The sequence below is a fragment of the Nelumbo lutea genome, chromosome 8 (assembly GCF_056320005.1).
Source record: "Nelumbo lutea isolate HS-2025 chromosome 8, American lotus-T2T, whole genome shotgun sequence".
Taxonomy (NCBI): domain Eukaryota; kingdom Viridiplantae; phylum Streptophyta; class Magnoliopsida; order Proteales; family Nelumbonaceae; genus Nelumbo; species Nelumbo lutea.
Window position 1 is genome coordinate 46207230 of NC_142691.1, and position 20430 is coordinate 46227659.

At 44.0% G+C, this 20430-nt stretch overlaps 1 non-coding gene across 1 annotated transcript; it reads left to right on the forward strand.

The window, feature by feature from the left end:
- Positions 1–20189: 20189 nt before the first annotated feature.
- On the forward strand, positions 20190–20348 carry LOC148843985 (U1 spliceosomal RNA). Its single transcript, XR_016103905.1, has one exon. It is a non-coding gene; the product is annotated as a U1 spliceosomal RNA (small nuclear RNA).
- Positions 20349–20430: the final 82 nt, after the last annotated feature.

A 20430-nucleotide genomic window follows, 5' to 3' on the forward strand; every position in this document is an offset into this window, starting at 1 on the left:
CCCCATTGCCATTCCTACAATCAAATAGTTAACTAGTTAACTTAATAGTTGACTACTTCACGCAAAAAATGTCTTTGAGACCTCATGTATAATGGTTAGTTTTGATCTTCAATGGTTCTTTCCTCTTTAGGTTGGATTGGAATCATTTGAAAATAATCTTTGATGAACTTCTTGTAATGAGGAAACATAGTGAGCTAATTGGTTACAACAGTCATATTTGTGGTTGCTTGAATCCTAGTTATAAAATCTCTCAATAAAAGATAGATGGCAAGAATTTAAAGAAATATCTTGAGCTAGAATTTGAAAAGTTAGAGGGAAACATGAGGAAACCAAAAGATTTATCCTTTGAAATTCCCTTGATTTAAATGGAAAGAGATTTCTCAAAGCTAAAGAGTTTAAAGTGTGTGAATGAATCCCAAGGAGCCCATTGATCTGATTTTCTTATCTGCCTTGAAGATTCATATGATCTTTGGCCTTCATTAATGTATCTATTATTATTTGTGAAAGGGTTGATAGCACCTTCAAGCTATCAGTTGCCTAGCTATTTGGTGTTTAATGTGTGAACATTGGTTGAAGTTTCGATAGCACCTAGTAAACTATTCGGTTCAAGTGGTCTTTGTTGGCACCTGTATAAGCCCGGCTAATTGGAGTGGTCTTGTTGGAACCCTTATATGCCTAGATGGTTACAATGATCTTGTTGGCATCTTGTATAAACTCAGTTGATTGTATCTGGTTATAATGGATTGTAGGTGGTGTGCCTAGGGAGAGGATGTAGGCTGGGTTACTGACTTCTATAAATTTCTTGTGCCTTGTGCTTTACCTTCTTGCATTGATTTTTTATTTCCATTGCCTTATATTGATTTCTTGACACAACACTTCCACCAACCATCACACACACTCATAGTGTTTTAGGGAGACCTTAGGCAAAATTTATGTGAAAGAACCTAATTAATTACACCTCCTTGGTTCAATATCTGAGCAACAGCTTTTTTTCTATCAAACAAATAGGAGATACGAAGAATATGGTAGGTAGATTAAAAATAAACCAAACAAATAAGGAAAGTCTAGATGGTACATTCTCAAGTCTTGGGCAAGAAGATTGAGTTCATCTAGGAAGACACAACACATATTCAATCTCCACTTTGGTGGTAGATATTACTTGATTTTATCTTTTTCTTGAAATTTTCTCTTCCTATATTAAGCTATTATAGTAAGTTTTGGGTACCAATAATGGGCTGAATTAGGGTTTGGTATGGGAAACTCAATTAGCAATAATTTAATTTAACTCTCACCCTTTGTAATGGGCTCTTAATTGATTGTTGAAGGGAATAATCTTTGTTTCTGCATAATTGCATTTTCTCTATCTCTTTGTCTCAAACTATTTAGAGTTAGATTACCAAAAATACCTGATGGAGGGTGATTTGGCCCGACCTCATTGCACGGGTACACGTGGGTATGACCTTGATCAAGCGGTGACTCAGTGTGACAGCACAACAAGCGTAGCCACAACTCGGTGGGAAGGGCTCATCAAGTTTAGTCTAGCAACTCGGTGGGTTAGGCTACTCACCAAAGCCGCCTGGCTTGCGCCTTCCTCCTAAGGCTGAGGCACTCCGAGCTACCTCCGAGCTCGGTGCCTCCTGACCTTTCCTAATGCTCGAGCTCCTCCCAATGGATTTTAGGCCACTCTCAAATAGGAACACCCAGATCTGCCTCTAGATACCCTGAGGTAGAGACACCTCAGGCCAGACAGCTCAGTGTAGCTTGCCATAGGCAGCTCGCCACTTGCAGGGTAGCTCGGTATAGGGTAGCTCACAGAACAGCAGTTCGGCATATCGCAGGAAGGTCTCTTGCCCGACCACCTTTGGAAGGTGTGTTACATCTGACAGGTACGAACCCTACAACGATGGCCCCACGCGTGCCACCTTAGCCCTGGCTGTAATGGTTGTGGCAGGACGACAGTGGCGGTTATACCTGCCCTGTCAGAGGCAGGTGGGCCTGATTCGATAGAGTTCTGTTATAAGTAGCCCAATCCCGAAGGATAGAGGTAATCTTCTGATACTTGTGTTATCTGCACTCTTAGCCCCTTTTACTCTCTTTGCATCTTTCACAGAGCTCTAACTTAAGCGTCGGAGTGTTCCCGTCGAGCAAGCCCCCAGGGATTCCTCATCTTCTCCATCTCAGGTACCATCCAGGAGCCACACAACTGCTAGCTAGGAGTGACCGGATTGTGTGCCATCATTTGGCACCATCTGTGAGAAAGACTTCAAAAAGCCTCCCCTTAGTTTCTGCAACTACTTTCTAAGACTTAGCACCCATGGCTTCTTCAAGCAACGTCGGACGCAACGTGGAGATGGACATTGCCAAGGAACAACTCCATGTCCCTGTGGTCTGCATTGGGCAGTTCACCATTCCCCTTTCGATGGATAGAGTCCCTACCCTAAATGTGCCACGAGCAGTGGTGCCTGTGAGTGTTCCCCTTCCCCCCTCTGTTGAGACAACATTTGCTAAACCAACTGTTGTCTCTCTGGCGACCAGCCAGAACCAACTAGAAGATTTGATGCAGTGCATGCGGGCCGTGCAAGCCCAAGTGTAGCAATTTCAGCAACACCAACTCTACCAGCAGCAGGTGCTGCATCACATCTCTCAGTATCACTATCAATAGCAATTCCCTCAGCTGCCTCAGCCTCAGCTTCACGACAAGCTAGGTCTCGCCGCCAGGATGAATGCCCTTCTCGCCAAGAAGAGGCTTCCTAGAACCCCCCTAAGAGCCAAGCCTCCTCTCATAGCAGAAAGGAAAGACCAGCCACTCTGGTCTCACCGCGGGTAGTCAAATTGGGAGGACCCCAGCTCGCTAGGTCTATGTCACCCTAGCAATCGAAGTTCGAAGCCCCACTTCTGGAGAACCGATTTGAGATCCTAGCTACAGACTCTAAGCAGAACCGCTCTGTCCACAGCCATCACCAGCAGCCCAAGTTGCTTCTTGCGTAAACTATCCCTGATAGTACGGAGGTGAACAACACCAATGCGGATCCTGCCAAGAAGCAAAGACGCCGCCGCCAAGCTCGTCGAACCGCCACCCACAACCTGCTCGAGCTCAGAGGTAGAGAAGAGGTAAGCTTGGGTGAAGTAAAAGCTCCTCTCCTTTCTATTCCATCCCCCCTGTCTTCCGGGCTTCTAGTTGTTCCAATGCTCAAGGACTTCAAGCTCCCCCTCTCGATAAATATGATAGATCATTCGACCCGAATGATCATGTAGACGCTTTCCAGTCACAGATGCACCTGGCGAGGGCCAGTGAGTCTTGCATGTGCGTGACTTTTTCCACCACTTTCAAAGGAGTGGCCCGCACATGGTATCGAAACCTTGCACCCAGATCGATAAGAAGTTGGGCGCAGTTCGCACAAGTCTTCATGTCCCACTTCGTCACCAGCAAGTGGTGTCCGCGAACTGAGGAAAGCCTTCTCAACATAGTCCAGAGAGAGGGAGAGTCCATCCGGGGCTATATCAAGCGGTTCAACAATACATGCATGCAGATACCGTGCCTAGACCCCGTAGTGCGCCTTGAAGCAGCCAAGAAGGGCGTGATGCACAAGGAATTTAAGTGGCACATGGTTGTCAACTAGCTGGCGACCATAACTGAATTCCTCAAGCTCGTAGATAGGTTCATAGCCACGGAAGAAGAGATCAATTAGAAGGGTGAGAGTGCGCCTAAGAAGAGAAAGAGAAAAGGAGAACTTTCAAGCCAAGGAGACAGCCGAAAGAAGAAGGACGTAGCTCGGTGGGCAAAGCCGGGTCAGCCGTTCCAAGCCCCTGCAGCGGACCAAACTGACTATACCCCACTAAATGCTAAGCGGGCCAAAATCCTGATGGCAATCAATGATGCCCCGTACGTGAAGTGGCCACCTTGCCTGAGGGAGAATCCTAATGAAAGGAATAAAAACCCATATTGTAGCTTTCACAGAGACCACGGTCATAGTACCGAGAACTGTAAGAATCTTCATGACGAGATAAAAGAACTCATTCGTTGCGGATATCTAAGGACTTTTGTACAGAATAACAGTAATAATAATAATAATAAGGCAGGTCGGCAAGGGGAGCACGGTAAGAATGCTCCCGAGTCCAGCAGCAGGCCGGCAGAGTAGTCACAAAGGCAGCCCCTAGAAGAGAGGCCAGTACAGGGCACCATCCACATGATAGTTAGAGGTTCGATCGTCGTTGGTTGTACCTTGGCGGCAGCTCGGATATCAGTTTGTGAAGTTGCCAGAGAGGAACAGAATCATCCAAAGCGGCCGAAGACAGAGGAACCGATCTTCTTCACAGAGGACGATGCGCATGGGGTCCACTACCCCCACGATGACGCACTCACCATAAAAGTAAGGATAAATGATTTTGAGGTCAGGCGTGTTCTCGTTGACTCAGGAAGCTCGACAGATATCCTCTTCAAAGCCGTGTTCGACCAGCTTCAGCTGCAGGGAAGTGACTTGAGGCTTGCGAACACTTCCCTAGTGGGCTTCAGCGGAGAAGAAGTCAGGCCCTTTGAAAAAGTAACAGTACCTGTGGAAGTCGGCACATGGCCCAGTGTAGTAAGACTCAACCATGATTTCTTGGTGGTCGTGACCCCCTCCCCATACAACGCCATAATAGGCTGGCCAATCACCCATGTCCTATGGTGGTGGTCTTCACTTATCATTTGGCAATGAAGTTCCCTACAGACTCTGGAGTAGGGGTAGCGCGGGGCGATCAACTTGAGTCTCGCAAGTGCTATGTTGCCGCCCTCAAGTGAAAGACCAAGGTGGCTGACAACCTCGAACTGGAGCGACCCACGGAGCAAGGCGAAGAATGAGCTGCACCCACGGAAGAAACAATTGCTATTCCGACTTCAGCAGAAGACCCAGCTCAGACATTTCAAATCGATGCTTCAGTCCAGGAACCCCTGCGATTCGAACTAGTAAGTTTCTTACTTCAAAATGTAGATGTTTTTGTATGGTCCACGACAGAAATGCCCGGTATAGACCGTAATCTCATAACTCACAAGCTCAATACTGATCCTGTAGTTAGGCCCGTTAGAAAAAACAAACGCAACCTAGCCCCGGAGTGATGGAAAGCAGTCGATGAGGAGGTTGTGAAGCTCCTCGCAGCCGACTTCATAAGAGAAGTTCATTACCCGAGCTGGATAGCCCACCCCGTTCTGGTAAAGAAGGCTAACGGCAAGTGGCGCATGTGCGTCGACTACACCGACCTAAACCGAGCTTGCCCAAAAGACTGCTTCCCCCTCCCTAGAATCGACCACCTGGTGGATGCAACCTCAGGGCATGAGTTGCTGAGTTTCTTAGACGCCTATTCGGGCTATAACCAGATCAGGATGGACCCGACGGACGAAGAAAAAACCGCCTTCATCACAGAGTTTGGTCTATATTGTTACAAGGTTATGCCCTTCGGGTTGAAGAATGCCGGGGCAACCTTTCAAAGGCTTGTAAATAAACTATTTGAGCCATTAATTGGCAAAAAAATAGTGTTATGTAGACGATATGGTCATCAAAACCCAATTCTCAAATGAATTAATACAAGACTTGCATTCTGTCTTTCAAATTCTGTGGCAATTTAACAAGTTAAATTCAAACAAGTGTGTCTTTGGTGTCGCCTCAAGTAAATTTCTAGGATGCATCATCAACCGGCGTGGCATTGAGGCCAACCCGGATAAAATTAAGGCTATCCTAGATATGAGACCACCCCAGAAGTTGAAGGAGGTTCAGAGGCTGAATGACCGCATAGCCGCCTTGAGCCGCTTTATGTCCAACTCAGCGGACCGCTGTTTGCCTTTCTTTAAGGCAATTAAAAGCAAAAGGTTCGAGTGGACCCCAAGGCTGCTAGCTCGCGTTTGACGAGCTCAAAAAATACCTTGCTAGTGTACCAACCTTAACCCGACTTGAAGAGGGCGATGTTTTAGAGTTGTACCTCTCAGCAAGTGATGAAGTGGTCAGCTTGATACTGATAAAGGAAGTAGATTAGGTCCAATGACCTATCTACTATGTTAGTAAAGTATTGCAGGGAGCAGAGATGGGATATCCAAAAATAGAGAAGCTAGCCTACACACTGGTCATCGTAGCTTGAAAGCTTCGTCCATAATTCCAAGCTCATACTGTTATCATCCTCACCAACAAACCTCTGAGGCAAGTCTTACTTAAGCCCGAGGTCTCTGGTCGACTGACAAAGTGGGCCATTGAGCTCAGTGAGTACGACCTCCAATACAAGTCGCAAACTGCTATTAAGGCCCAAGCCTTAGCAGATTTTATTGCAGAGTGCACTTTCAGCTCCGAAGTCCCCAGGCCGGTTGAGCATGAGGCCCCAAGTTCGGGCAAGCCCAAAGCTCCCAGGCCAATTGAGTCTGAGCCCCATGAGGTAGCAACCAGTGTGGCATCTCTTCTAGTTAGGCCAAGCACGAACTAGGATGAGGAGCCCTGGATCCTTCATGTAGATGGCTCCTCGAACCAGTAGGGCAGCGGAGCTGAAATAGTTTTGCATGGCCCAAGTGGCATGAAATTGGAGTACACACTATGCTTCGAGTTCACGGCATCCAACAATGAAGCGGAATACGAAGCGTTGATAGCTAGATTAACTTTAGCCAAAGAAGTAAAAACCAAGCACATTGTCATCTGTAGTGATTCCCAGCTCGTAGTCAACCAAGTCACAGGAGATTACGAAGCTCACGAACCAACCATGGTTGTCTACTTAGCCAAAGTGAGAGAGGCTCTGCTCAACTTCCAGTCACACTTCATCAGGCAAATCCCGAGGTCGGAGAATGCTGAGGCCGACGCCCTGTCCTGGTTAGCTAGCACCAGTGAATCACCATGAGAACTGTGTATATAGAGGACCTGCCTCGGCCTAGCATTCTCAGGGGGGCAAAGGAGGTCGCTCTCGTCGTTCAAGTAGACCTGAGTTGGATTGACCCGCTCGCGAGCTTCTTGCTACACGGGACCCTCCCTACAGATCACAATGCGGCCAAAAGGGTAGAGCGTCAGGCAGCCAAGTACGTTATAATAGATGAACAGCTGTATCGAAGATCCTACACGGTCCCCTACCCGTGCTGCTTGCGACCTACCGAAGCCGAGCTCGTACTCCATGACACTCATGAGGGTCTATGCAGAGGACACTTGGGGGGCAGGGCCCTCGCCCAAAAATCACTATGGCAGGGGTACTATTGGCCAACAATGAAAGCAGATGCGATCGAGCTCGTCAGAAAATGTGACAAATGCTAGAAGAATGCCAATATTCACCATCAGCCTACTGCCAACCTCAAGTATCTCACAAGCCCGTGGCCTTTCGCACAATGGGGCATCGACATACTTGGACCGTTCTCGCCAGTGACAGCCAGAGGAAGTTCTTAGTAGTAGCAGTAGGTTATTTCACCAAGTGGGTAGAAGCTGAACCTCTTGTAACGATCATAGCCCGGAATGTCCAAAACTTCTTTTGTAAGAACATTGTGTGCTGCTTCAGGCTACCCCGAGTACTAATTTCTGACAACGGCAAGCAGTTCGAGGATATCAAATTCCAGAATTGGTGCCAAGACATGGGAATCTGATAGAATTTCACTTCAGTCACACGCCCTCAAGCAAATGGTCAAGCAGAAGTCAGAAACAGAGCCATCCTCTGCGGACCGAAGGCACGTTTGGACCGAGCTAAGAATTGTGGGCAGACGAGCTACCTAGTGTTCTATGGACTTACTAAACCATGGAGAAAACCACCACAGGAGAGACTCCCTTCAACCTCACCTACGGCACCGAAGCAGTTATCCCGGTAGAAATTGACGTACCTACGCTACGAGAAGCATACAATGACAAGACAAATGAGGATGAGCTACGTACCAACCTCGATCTACTCAATGAAGTAAGGGACCACGCGTACATTTGGACTACAGCTTACCAGCAAAGAGTAGCTCGGTACTATAACGCCAAGGTCAAGAAGCAGAACCTCCGCATCAGTGACCTGGTCCTTCGTAAAGTTATGGTACCTGAGCCTGGCGCTGGCAAGCTCGGTTCTAATTGGGAAGGAACTTGTCGAGTGAAATGAGTGCTCAAGGAAGGAACAAACGAGCTCGAGACCCTCGAAGGGAAACAGCTACCTCAGGCATGGAATATTGTCAACTTAAGATAGTATTACCTGTAATAACTGAGTAGACTACGAGTCACTCCCAGAGCCTAAGGGCCAAAATGTCGAGCTAACATGACCTCAGCGCAATAAGACCTAGTCGTCTCCATGGCACGGGCAAACTTCAAGGGCAGGGTATAAGTCACCCCCAGCTTACGGGCTAAAACATTGAGCTAACTGACACCTCGGCATCAAGAAAGACTTAGCCATTTCGGCGATGAAGGCAATATTACCTGTAGCCACTGAGCAGACCACGGGTTACTCAGAGCCCAAGGACCAAAACGCCGAGCTGACAGGAACCCCGACAACACATGAAGACCAGCCGCCCCTTTCGCATGGGTGGATAGACCGTAAGTCACCACCACATAGCTTAAGAGCCAAGTAGCCAAGATGGTAAGAGACCTTGGCACCACGCATGACTTAGCTGCCTCACTTCGGCTGTACGTGCACCAAGTGATACATAGCCCACCCCGACATATGCCAAGAGCGAATATTAGTTGAGTAGACAGGTTAGGCACATGCCTTATTGTGTCCACCCCAATGTACGGGGTCTACTTATAAAAATAATGAACAGTCCAAAAAATAGTAGAAGATTGAGGAAGAAAATTCTTACAAGGATTAAAAAAAAGATCAAGCTCACAGGCTCGGGGTACAGGGACTGAACTACTTCGGAGGCTCATCGCCTTTTCTTGGGCCCTCTTCAGGGGCATTAACTGGATCGGCGGCCTTTGCATCATCATCGGCGCCTTCGTCTTCAGAGTCTGGATCATCCACTGACTGACACACCATGTCATTAGTGATCCACGAAGTGGTGATGGCGCTCGTATCAAGGCCGGGGTAGGTATGCCTGATTAACCACAGGCATATGCCAAGAGCGAATATTAGTCGAGTAGACAGGTCGGGCACATGCCTTACTGTGTCCACCCCAACGTATGGGGTCTACTTATAAAAATAATGAACAGTCCAGAAAATAGTAGAAGATTGAGGAAGAAAATTTTTACAAGGATTAAAAAAAAAAAGATCAAGCTTGCAGGCTCGGGGTACAAGGACTAAACTACTTCGGAGGCTCATCGCCTTTGCTTGGGACGTCCTCAAGGGCATTAACTGGATCGGTGGCCTCTACATCATCATCGGCGCCTTCGTCCTCAGAGTCCGGATCATCCGCTGACTGACGCACCATGTCATCAGTGATCCACGAAGTGGTGATGGCGCTCGTATCAAGGCAGGGGTAGGTATGCATGATTAACCACCAGCTGAGCTTGAAACCCTTGTGGTAGGCCTCAGTCATTACGTCATCAAATTTTGAAGAATTGACATAGTCAATGACAGCCTAGACCTTGGTCTCCTCGAGGGCACCTTCGAAGATCTCGGTATTCTCTTTGATGTCGCCTCTAAGGTACTCCACCTCGTGCTCCAACTTCCCTTTTGCTTCCTTGAGGCTCTACACCTCGAGCTTCAGGGCATCCCGGTATGCCTTGAGGCTGTCCACCTTGAGCCTCAAGGCCTCTTGGACAACCTTGAACCCGTTCACCTCGGCCCTCAATCTATCCTTGTCTCAGGCCAGCTCACTCTTCTCTACCAGCAATACCTCAATGAAGCTCTTTTGAGCTGAAGCATCATTCTGCAATTGGTGGATCTAACCGCGAGCTGCCCTCAGTTTGGTTTGGGCTACGCAGGATGACTTCTCAGCTACCAAAGCCCGTCTCAGATGCTGATCAAATTGAAGGGTCAAGGCGTGCATGGCTGAGTTCACCTACAAAAAGGAGGCCAGTCAAAAAAAAAAAAAAAAGAAAGAAAGAGAATCCTTCACAAGGAACTCACCACCATAGTATGAGTAGCAGCTCGGGCACCGAGCTGACCAGGAGTGAGATCAGCCCAATCTGTGACCTCCTCTGGGTACGCAACCTCCTTACTCTTTTGGAGGCTGCACTAGGGGTTCAGGATGGTTTGACTCTCCTAACTCTCCGAGCTGGATACTGTCACCTCTGCCGCCTGGGTGGACACCTTGGAAGCCTCAACGGCGGCACCAGCAGGACAAGCCCCAATTGTAGCCTCTGCAGGGCGAGTCTCAGCGGCAGCTTCAGTGGCATCCCCGACAGCAGTCTTGGACCCCTGAGGTGCCATGTCTCCCTCCAAGTCGATGACAGGGTGAGCGTCGGGGAGCTCAGGCTTCGGGACCGGGGCCTGTGGAGGCTGGGCCTCAGTAGAGGTCTATGGAGACTCAATGCGTGGCTTCTTGGCTATGCGTTTCTTCCTCTTCATCTGGTGGAAGAGCCTCTGACTTTCTATCTTTTCCGCCTCCATGGAACCTGCAGTGAAGATCAACGTTAGCAACCCTAAAGTAAGTATGTGAACGAAAAAGCCGAAGTAAAGACAAATCTACCCGGGCTCAAGCCGGCTTGGATGAGCTTCTCCTCGGTTGTGAAATCCTTGTAGTTCATCCCGAGCTGAGCCCATGATTGAAGTGACTTCTTAGTCTTCCCGTCAAGGATAACACCGGGGTCTTGAACGGCCACCCTCTAGTCAGTGGGGAAAGGCCACCCCGTGCTGCTCCGAACTATGAAGTAGTCCCACTTCCAGGTCGGGACTTTACTCGGGAGCTTGTGCATTAATTTAAAACCCAGGCGGGGAGACAAGTAGTAGGCCCACTTGTGCCGGGGGAGAGCACCCGAAACGCTCTTCTTTATTGCTAGGATGGAACAGAGAATATCTAAGTCAATGTGGAAGGCATGGTCGAAGCAAAGGGAAATGGCCCCAACCACGTTTCGTATGGAATTCGGGTGAAGTTGATCCAAGGTAATATTGAAGTGCACCAGCACCTCAACGATCAGGGGGTGAAGAGGGAGACGAAGTCCGGCGACCAGTTGCTCCCTTAAGACCACGATCTCATCAGGACCGTGCTCCCATGGAAAATTGCCGGTAGGAAGGCTATAAGAGTACTCCCTAGGGAGGTGAAACCTCCGTATGAGATCCTGAAGTCTCTCCAGAGTCATAGTGGAAGGGCCAAACTGGTTTGGCACCCGACCTCGGTGGGAGGTGGATGCCAGATGGCCCGAAGCCACCCGTACATCGGACGGCTGGGTGGTAGAAGAGGCACCCTGAGCCGAGGAAACCACCTTGGGCTCATCGATGAGACTGTCTACACTAGACGACATGAAAGCATGGAAAGAAAAGAAAGTTTAGAATAGAAAAGGAAGCTTGGGGACTCATTGTAGAAAACGCAAACCAAACTGGGGAAATAACTGAACTAGAAAACCCGAGCTTGGAACCTTAGATACGAGCTCAATACTGACGCTGAAGACTTTGTGGCGAAGAAACGACCAAGGGTCCCCCACTATTTAAAGCCACTGCGTCCGGGTGTGGACGGTCGAGATTGAGATGATCCAACGGCTCTCAATGAAACCGGCTACGGGCTCCTCGAGGTGAAATTAGTTTAACACATTTTTTGGCATCCGCGAAGTCCAAATCGCGTGACGTCCATGCATAAACCGAATGCGACCCGAGTTTCTTTTGATTAAGCCGGGAACTGGGCTGGTCCAGCTAGGCGAATCGCGAGACGGAGTGGCATGAGTACCAAAGCCAAATCCACCCGACGTGTCATGAACTCCCCGCACTGGGTCAACACCCCCAACATAGGGAGTGGGGGGCAATTGATGGAGGGTGATTTGGCTCGACCTCATAGAACATGTACATGTGGGTATGACATTGATCAAGCGATGACTCAGCGTGACAGCAAGCAAGTGCAGCCGTAACTCGGTGGGAAGGGCTCACCAAGATTAGTCTAGCAACTCGGCAGGTTAGGCTACTCGTCGGAGCCGCCTGACTTGTGCCTTCCTCCCAAGGCTGAGGCTTTCCGAGCTACCTCCGAGCTCGGGGCCCCTTGACCTTTCCTATTGTCCGAGCTCCTCCCAGTGGATTTTAGGCCACTCTCAAATAGGAACACCCCGATCTGCCTCTAGATACCCCGAGGTAGAGACACCTCAGGCCAGACAGCTCGGTGTAGCTTGCCACAGGCAGCTCGCCACTTGCAGGGTAGCTCGATACAGGGTAGCTTGCGGAAGAGCAGTTCGGCATATCATAGGAAGGTCTCCTGCCCGACCACCGTACCTGACAAACCTGGTGATTGCAACCACATCTCTCGTCAAACAGTGTTGTGCCCGCCACCTTTGGAAGGTGTCTTACATTTGACAGGTACGTACCCTGCAACGACGGCCCCGCGCGTGCCATCTCAGCCCTGGCTGTAATGGTTGCGGTAGGACAATAGTGGCGGTTATACCTGCCCTGTCAGAGGCAGGTGGGCCTAATTCGACAGAGTTCTGTTATAAGTAGCCCGATCCCAAAGGAAAGAGGTAATCTTCTTATACTCACGCTATCTACACTCTTAGCCCCTTTTACTCTCTTTGCATCTTTCACAGAGCTCTAACTTAAGTGTCAGAGTGTTCCTGCCAGGCAAGCCCCTGGGCATTCCTCATCTTCTCCATCTCAGATACCATCCAGGAGCCACGCAACTGCCAGATAGGAGTGACCGGATTGCGCACCACAAATACCTATTTAGAGTTGCAAAGAACAAGTAAACCCTAGTTAACTACTAGAGTGGTGTTTTGGTCCAACCATCAAATGTTGCAAAGCCTAGTGCATAGCTATGAATTGCTTGTTTAGGCTCAGTTTGGAAGGAGTACAAATACAAATATGTATAGTGCAAATACATACAAAATAATACAAAATGTAAGGTTTTGCACTCTACATATTTGTATTTGTACTCTTTTCAAACTGAGTACAAGTACAAATATGTAGAGTGCAAAACCTTACATTTTGTATGTATTTGCACTGTACATATTTGTATTTGTACTCCTTCCAAACTGAGCCTTAGGCTGCGTTTGGAAAGAGTACAAATACAAAAATGAACAGTATAATGCAAAGTTGTCCGGTTTAGTGGAATGCAAAATTGGCTTGGTTTTACATGTATGAAATGTTTGGATCTTGTTTGGCACAGTCAGTGCAAATACCAAATACATATTTGTCAGCATTTGGCTCGGCTGATACAAAACATTTGATCACCAAACACTCGAGCGTTACTCACACTTCAATATGTAAATTACAACTCAACTACCTTATTATTTAAATATGAGTATTTTCGCTCAACTCATAGATGCTTCAACCTGTAAATTACTACTTTAATGACTTGGGTTTAAGAAAGAATGCTGACGACATGCTTTTACCACAAACAGAGGAGTGAATGATCTCAGGGCTAAGGGTGTCAATGGACCAGTTTTGGATTGGACCCCGTCTAGTCCAAAATCAATTTAGATTGATTGGATGGACCAACAAGACATATTGGATTGGGCCAATCCGGTCCAAAATATTTATTAGATTGGATTTGACCTGGTCCATTCATAACAAATTCATATTAGGTTGGGTTGGATTAAGTCAATATTTAGTCCATTGATATAAGATAAGAATATATGTGTCAATGGACCAGATTTGGGTTGAAACAAATCTAAATCAAAATGAATTTGAATAGATTAGACAATCCGGATATTGAATTGGTCCAAATTGGTCCAAAACATTCATTGGATTGGATTGGACCTGGTCCATTTATAATGGACTCACACTGGACTGAATCAAATTGAACCAAATCCAGTCCAATTGACACCCCTACTCAGGAGAACCCATATTGTCAGAGGACCTGAATGCCGTTGACAATTTGGATCCTTCTAAATGTCACTGAATCATTGCTTGTCCTGTAAAAATCTTACAATGGTTGTAAAAGTGAAAATTAATTGAAAAGCAATAAAACAACCACAAAATAGAAAAATAAACTAGTTGGGAAGAAGAAAATGAGAACTTAGATTTCTTTTAGAATTCATGCACTTCATGAGAGCTAGGATAACAATTCTAAGCAATTACCCTGCCCCAGAGGATGGTTAGGGTGTTGACCCCACCCAAGATTTTGCCAAGTTTTGAATTAGGTTTCTTTGTTTGTGTTTCTCCTTTAGAGTGATGATCTGGGTTTCTATGTTAGCCTGTTTTTGCACTAAAAACATTAATTGGGGTTTGTTGCAATTAATAGTTTTACAAGCAGTGCAAGTTTTGTCTATTTCTATGCTACGAACTGTTTTCTAAACCATACAATGAATAATAGTGTTGTAAACTGTTAATGTATATTTGGGAGATAGGACCACCTAAGAAAAGCCTCTAACGAGGTACTGCCAACACAGCCACATAGTTTGTCAATGAGAGGGATGCCAACTAACCACCTAGACTACATTGTGAGTGAATATGGTGCTCAGTGGGTGACAAAGTACTTGTGCGTGTTTTTGAGACAGGTGTAGTTGTATGTGATCTTTCAATTTCTGGTTTGAAAGTAGGGTTTTGGTAATTGATTGTAGTATCTTAGGCTTTGGAGAATGATAGTGTGCGATCTGGATGCTCTTAGCTGGAGGGTAGCTCGGACGTCAGTCTGCTTTATTGGCCGGTCGAACTGCAAAAGAAGAAGACTTAGAGGACCTGGGGTGGCTTACCCGGTGTGGGTGCTCTGATGCTTAAGTTAGTACTCTGTGTGCAAGCTAGAAACTTGAATGCTAGAAAGCTATTGAGCAAATAATTGTGTGTACCTTGTGTCATTGGGGTTGGTGCCCTTATATAGGTGAACTAATGTAGGCCTTACGAAACACCTCCGAGATCCCCAGCCCATGCTACTACGAATCCATTCTTCACCAGGAGGTGGACTTTGTGTTAGCCGATAAGGCTTATCGAGTCCGTTCAGTCCGGGTGGAATAAGGATAAGATTTGCAAATGTGCGGCGTGATCTCGGAGAGCTCGGAGACAACTGGCTAGCTTCTAGAAGTTGGCTACGTGTCTCTTCGGCAAGTTGGGCCATCACGAGCTGTTTGGACCTCGATCCTGGCCAAGGTGCCTGAGGTACCCAAGCTGACCTGGCTTGCTGAGGTGGTAGGGAATGCCGAGTCACCATCCAATCAGTAGATCGCTTCCATGTGTCTGGGTGTTGATAGGTGAGGCCAAATTACCCCTCATCAGAGAACAACTTATAAATCCAACCTACACACACATAGACACAAAACCTCCTTCCTGTTCTTTGTCATCTGCTCTCTATTAATCCCTTTCGCTTGGCAATGCTATTGAGTATTGATGTAAGAGCAATAAGTCATAAATGGAATTTCTGAATTTTCATGTATTTTGTAGTTTTAGATAGTAAGTATATTTTGATTATTTTGCATGGTTTCTATGGGGTCCAGTTTTCCAATTTGTCTAGTCATAGTTTAGTTGTGTTTGAAATTTCATAGTCATTGATTCAATAGTTTAGGAATTAGAGTTCTTTTTGAGACAATATGATATGGAAGTTCTGCAATTCTTTGCTTTTCTTTGTTCTAGAAGGATCTATTTACATGGACTAGGTATGTTTCTAGGAGTTAAATCCAATTGACGTCAAAATTGTTGGGATATGAGGACCATCTGAAATTAATCTACCTACTATTACTAATATATAGACATCATATGTTGGACAATAAATATTGATTTCCAATCATGCAAGTGACTTATGTTTAATTTAGATGCATTCCTATAGATGCCCAAACAAGCATCAACAATAAAAGAAGAAAAAATAAAACAAATTATAACATGACAACCAAAAATGCATAACATGATGATGCATAAGAGATGCTTGGATGAATGACAGTATATTCTTTTTTTTTTATATTAAAAAAAACGTGCTACACAAGACAGGGGGAGCATGACCCTAGAAGTCACTTAAACAAATAAAATAAAGGTCTCTAGGAAGATTACAATACTTAAAAAAAAAAAAGCAGAAAGAGAAGAAGACATTGCCTTGTGAGTGAGCCAATTTGCCGCCTGGTTTGCCTCTCTAAACACGTGCCTATACCATACACCTCTCTTAGCCGCTCTTTCATCTTCAAGCAACCCAAGATGATGTTCCTAAGATTCCACGAGGGAAAAATTTGCCCTTTTAAACAATCAATAACAATCTTCGAGTCCCCCTCAAACGTAATTGGATGGTCATTAAAGTTAAGGATTGTGAGCTTCCCACGCAGCTCAAGCCTCAGCCACATTAATGGAAGTAATGCCAAGAGTTGAGCATTTGAAATCCAAGACCCTCTCCAAATGGTCTCTAACAACTTCCACAACGGAACAAAAATTATCCCTCAATCGAGAGGCATCAAGATTGATCTTAGTTTCACCATACTTGGGGGATCCATGCAATAAGATTACATTTTTTCCTTTCTATGGTGGGACCTGTCTTATCAATAAGCTCTTGATATTCTGAGAATGCCTTACCCGCCTTCGCAGCAATAAGAAAGGGATCATCCTCTTTATTTTTAAACATTTTCCTATTTCTGTTCTTCCATATATGCCATAGAGTGAACACACACTTCTCCTCCTTCAAACAGTATATTCAACTACCACGAAATGGAGAATTAATTTGTTAAATTCTAGGGATTTTGGATGAACAAAATAAAAGAATTTTTGAAGATTTCTCAATGCCACTATTTTACCAAATTCTCTAATAATATTAACTCTGTTATTAAATTTTGGGCATCCACACATAAAGAGTTCAAGATATGATGCAAGCAAACTTCTACAAGAATTAGGCGGAAATTATGACGAACTGATGAAATATCTTTGTATTTTGTATGGTATTCTACATTACATTTGGATGTCACCTTGTTCTCCAATGTAAACCTTTCATAGATTTATATTTAACGAAACCTATCATCTCATTATTGACCAAAAATGAAAAAAAAAGGAGTATCATCATGAATGCATACATTTATTCCTTGGGTCCTCCCTCTCTGTCTATCATGCTAGAAAGCCTAATATTTGATAGGAAATCATGGTTGATCAGGGATTAGAGTTCTTTTTTTTTATTGATAACTAAGTAGTGATTCTATTAATTCTAGTAAAGAGTAGCATTTAGTTTGTATATGTGCCAAGCACCCCTACAAGACTAATTAGTAGGAAATTACGGGGAATGGGAATCCTTGCGGGGATGGGGATAACCTTATCCCCGTTAACGGGGACGGGGATGGGGAGACCCCGTTGCCATTCCTACTAATTAACCTCCACTACCCCATTCTTCCTTTTTCTTGTCTAGCTAGAATAGAGCATCAACCAATCAATTTGGTCAGTACAACTTTGCACTATGATTGGATCCAAAAATTTGCTATTGGGAGTCTGTTTTTTTTTTTTTTTGATAAATGTCTGACTTGTTTTTCAGAACATTTGATAACTAGGATTTTTTTTTTTTGGTATTGGGGCATATTTCACCAAGAATTTCCTTTTTGGTGTATTTGGGCACAAAAATTTTTGTAATCTTTGGGCATCAATAAATATTAATTATTTGTTAGGATCATATATTCAAATGCATTTTTTTTTTTTTTGTATAGGAAGTTCTCTACAACATGGAATGATTAACTAGAATAGTTCAATGACTTTTATCCCCACATGTTCACTACTGTATCACCCTCTCCCTCCTTTTTCTATTGGGTTGGGAGAAGGGAAATACACAAATATAGGAACTTTAAGATTGAGGAAAGAGAAAAATCTTCTTAGTTTTATGACTAAGGAGGGAGTTCAAATCAGCCCTCCACAAGATTGATCGTTTCCCACAACATCCCACAGCACATCCTTGCTGTATATTGGGAATATCTCCCAATGATAATATCAGAAATGACGAGACATCACCGGAAGATGTTTCCAATACATGGCGGGAATGTATTGTGGGACGTGGGAAACTATCTTGTCGGGGGCTGATTTCAGCTCCTAACGAGGGTTTTGCTTGAGATACTTCAACTACTCCAGTGGATTTTCGAAACAAGGTTGAACCTCTCTTCTAACAAGGTAGGTGACTTGAAAAAGAAGAAAAAATAAAATAAAATGAGAAACCAAATGCCATATTGAGCGAGAACAAAGTTGCCTCTCTTAGAGATCAAAGGCAATAGTTTGATCACAAGCTTTTTCAGAAGATCGGAATGGTCGAGTTCCAACTTGGAGTAGTTCGTTCATAAGCTTTTTCAGAAGATCTGAATGGTGGAGTTCCAATTTGGAGTTGTTCGATCACAAGCTTTTTTAGAAGATCTTATAGTGGAGTTCTAGTTCAGAGTTGTCCTTCCCCCCTTCTCTCTCTCTCTCTCTCTTGTTATATTTTTAGAAATGCAGACAACATGCTATTTGCTTCGACCGAGAATGATAACAAAGGTTGCTTTGCTTTTATGAAAGCGGAAATTGCAATTATTTTCGATACAAACCTGGCCCATATGCATTTTTACATCGAAAAAGCGAAGGATATTATTTGAACCTTTACTAAACAGATGCAAAGCTGAACCGGAGCACAAATTTGCAATGGTTCTGCATTTGCACTCCTTCCAAACGCAACCTTAGGTGCAAACCGAATCAATAAACATTGATAGTAGCTTAATTGCCAAGACCAAACAATCATTCTCTTGGCAATTGGGCTGCATCACATGGCCTCACATTATTAACCAAACCATGTGGCTGAAAAATCTATACTCTCCATTTTATCATTACATATATTGGATACCCCACCTTTTTAAAGAAACCGGTATTTATTTTCATGATCACTTTTTGTAATTTCTTATTGCCTTCTAGGTTTTTCTTTTTCTTTTTCTTTTGGATCAATGCCTTTGGGCATTTTTGTAGGAATGCAAAAATATTTCTTTTTTTATTTGCATGTTTAGTTAGTGCAAAAGTTTTTATATTCTATGCCATGGGATTTAAGATTGTAAATTTCATCTGTCCTTTCAAGTCCTAAAGTTGTTTTTTTAAGTAGTTTTTTTTTGCTTAATAAAATTCTAAATTGATTTTGTCATTGAAAATAACATAAAATAAATTTGACCATCAAGAACTTTGTATGAACTAGAAATTTAGGCCATTTCACTTTCTAAAAGTTACTTAGATGCTATATTTCTTAGGTAAATAAGACAATGACTATTTTAGCCATAAAAATCTATTATTAAAAGGGGCAATTTTATCCCGTCCAAGTGTTGGAAAATTCACCCCCATCTCCTGACAAGGTGGGAAAGTTACTTATCCACCTGGGAGATGGATACCGTGGAAAATTTAGTAAGTGATACCCAGGGGAAAATAAATTTTCCATAGACCCCACATAAATATGAAAAAAGAACATGAATATCTTGATCAATGGGAACCAAAATACCATTAACCAATTTTCCCCCCTCTCAAAATACAAAAGATGAACGGGCCCTTAGATTTTACTTACTTGTTTTGTTTGATTTTAAGTTTTCACAACTGAATAGATTACCAATTTCCATCAATTAACTTGATCTAAGTGGCAACCAATATAAAAAAGAGAAGTATTGTTCAATTGCTAGTATTGATTCCAGCTGATGGTTTTCATATAAATCCATGTGCATAATGCTTGTTTTTTAAACTTGTATGTTATCTTTGGTGTACAGAAATGACTTTTTCCTTTTTTCTTTCTTTGTGTGTTTTTTATATTAACCTAATAGAAATCACCCAGACTTTTTTCTATAGTTACAATATTGTTAATGTTGATAATGGTTGAAGTTCTTAAATTGAATGGTTGTATACATTGTCTTTTAGTGGATAAGCTATTAAGTAGGTTATGATCTCCTTAATGGCCGAATGATACGTGGGGTCAATTACCATGCCCTTTAACATTTTGTTACATTACTATTTTATTAGCTAAAACAAAAATTAATAAGTCATTCAGTTCTGCAAACTGTCCTAGTTGAACCAAAATGATATTCAGTAGAAAAATAATACTGCTTGTAACATTTGACTTTGAAGCAAATAATACCTAGAAGCTGCATCACAAATTCAACCAAAACCTAATGGATGCAAATAGCTAACTACAAATATAAGTAGTAAATAGTGATTTAAACAACTGAACATATTATGCCTAATGTAAACAAAATGCCATTCTCTTATATATATATATATATATATATATATAGAGAGAGAGAGAGAGAGAGAGAGAGAGAGAGAGAGAGAGAGAGAGAGATAGATAGATAAATAGATAGATAGAGACGGGGTGATCAAAAAGGCCTATGGCTTAGGTTGCCAACCTCCATTGCACAAGGGAGGGGTGCCTGCCTAACATCTCCACAAGTGGGAGAGTGTACGTCATAATTTGTGGTAGCAGGGATATGCGTTTGCGCAGCCCCTATCAATTGGATGGCCTGCATGAAAACCAAGACAAGTATTTATTTTATATAATATAGATATTTAATTTTATAAATGTATGCTAAC